The sequence below is a fragment of the Euprymna scolopes genome, chromosome 2 (assembly GCF_053919585.1).
Source record: "Euprymna scolopes isolate OS-2025 chromosome 2, ASM5391958v1, whole genome shotgun sequence".
NCBI lineage: Eukaryota > Metazoa > Mollusca > Cephalopoda > Sepiida > Sepiolidae > Euprymna > Euprymna scolopes.
Genome location: NC_136483.1, coordinates 198,724,202 through 198,726,600, shown reverse-complemented (window position 1 = coordinate 198,726,600; position 2,399 = coordinate 198,724,202). Strand labels below are relative to the sequence as shown.

The 2,399-nt window shown below is 37.2% G+C and overlaps 1 pseudogene; it reads left to right on the top strand.

Moving 5' to 3' along the window:
- The first annotated feature begins 216 nt into the window (after positions 1-216).
- Positions 217-334, top strand: LOC145242084 (5S ribosomal RNA; annotated as a pseudogene).
- Positions 335-2,399: the final 2,065 nt, after the last annotated feature.

The following is a 2,399-nucleotide window of genomic DNA, read 5'->3' as shown; positions in this document are numbered from 1 at the left end:
GAAAGGAGTGAAGATTACTGGAAATTTGGGGAAACTTTTTGTCACCTAGATTCCAGGCAACACCACCAGTTGTTGTCAGCGAGTAATCTCTGATGATAACCTGTGTGAGAACTCCTCGTGAGTACAAATAATAATAATTAGATACATATTCATCAAAGTGGTGTATAGACGAGAAACACACACACACACATTAGGTTTTATCAATACTAGAATTTGGTATACGGCATAATCACATTGGCACACCGGTTCCCGTCAGATCACTGAAGTTAAGCAACGTTGAGCTTGGTCAGTCCTAAAATGGGTGACCATTTGGGAATTCCAGATGCTGTGTGTGCTCTCCGCTTATCTCGGCATTGCTCCCAGTCAGTCTTGGGCCTCTTCTTGCCACTGGACCTAACTAGTGCCGATTCAGGACAACCCTTGCCTCACAATTAAACGCGCAGCTACTCTTACAGAGGGTATCCATTGTCTCTTGAGATTGAACGGGGACATCGATCAATCGAAAATTTGATAAAATCATCGAACATCAAACTCAACGGCATCCACTAAAAAACAATTCTTGTTTTTTTTTCTTTGAATTTTCCTTCATTTGCTCTTCCTTTCCTCCGAGGTTGTTCTCTCTCTCTCTATCTCTCTCTCTCTCTCTCTCTATCTCTCTCTCTATCTATCTATCTCTCTATCTATCTATCTCTCTATCTATCTCTCTCTCTCTCTCTCTATCTCTCTCTCTATCTATCTCTCTATCTATCTCTCTCATATATCTGTAAACTTGTCTGTGTGTGTTTGTGTTTGTGTTTGTACGCGCACGTGTGTGTGTGTGTGTGTGTGTGTGTGTGTGTGTGTGCGCGTCGAACGTTCTCTAACAAACTACTCTGTCAGTTTTCGGTTTACAGACGTAAAACTTGATATATAGGGGATTCGGACCTGTGGAACAAATTCGATTTGTTTTTTAGCCAATTAAATAGCTGGCAAGTGATCAAAATGTAATAATTGGAACTTGACCGGCGTAAGTCGATATACATTCATACGTTTAACTACGTTATTTTTTTAATTTTCATATTCGTCTGCTCTTAAGTCAGATGATAGGGAATACCTCTAGATAGGTAAATGTTTTGCTTTCGTTTCTTGCTAATAGCACCTAAGTCATATTTTTTTAACTTTTAGAATCACTATAATATATTGGGTACAATATAATAATAAATAGAGAATTGGTTCTTTAATAATAAATACGAAATCTGCATTAATGAAAATATAATATTAAAGTGTTACGACCGGGCAACGCATGGCGGCTTTCTATAATAAAAATATCATGTGTGACAATATAAAAAAAAAAGCAATTCTTTTATGTAATTTAAATCGATTTCTGGTTCAAATCAATTTCCATTAACTATATTAACCCAATATTCAAAATTCAAACATGTAAAAGGTTTCTTTTAATGGAAATAGCTCCAGACATGGTATGAAACCACTTAATGTAAAAAGCTAAAAACTACTACATTAGGTCAAAAAACGACAACAATTAGTATTATATGGACAGATTCCAACCCAGAAAACAAATTATCCCCTTTTATCAGAAAGATCGCATAAGACATACATAAGTTTTTCTTTTTCTTTTTTTTTTTTTATCGCCCGAGACAACATATGAAGCCACGATGTACAAAGCTAAAATTGAATAAATAAAAAATACTTCAAAGTCAAAAATTATCCAGCGATAAGTCTTAGATGGATAGATTCCGACACAATAAACAGCAATTATTTCTCCTTTGACAGAAACATAACTCATGGAATGTGAGGACTAAAGGACAAAGTAAGGGTAGTCAATACTTCTGCATATTAGAATAGCCAGGGAAGCAAGTAGCAGGAAGGGAATTCCAAAGTCTTGATGATCGAGGGTAGAAGCTACTAGAGTAGAAAACTTTCTGGCATTTAAGGACCTCAACAGTGAAGAGGTGAGATTTTGTTGCTAAGCGAGTTTGTCAAGGATATGTACGTTGATGGGGCACAAGTGCAACGAGTTCATCACATCACATTCCAATAAAATATTTGTAAAACAGGCACAGAGATGCAACATTGCGGCGATGGGACAGGGGTTGGAGTTTAGTTGACAAAATGGGATATATTAGATTGAAGACTCTGCTTTGAACCCTATCCAAGGGATAGATGCACCAGTCCAGATGTAGCAACAATATTCCGTGTATGAGCGAATTGGTCTAATAGAGGTGCAGGATACTCTCAGGTGTGAGTAGTTTTCTAGCTCCACCTTCTTTGCAGCAGCTTTCGCAATGTCTTCAATGTATTTGTTCCAGTTCATATTTCCTGTGAATGTTAAGCCGAAGACTTTGAAGGAAGAATTCTCAGGTAGGATGTTAAATCTGAAACCACGTGATACATAGAGAGAG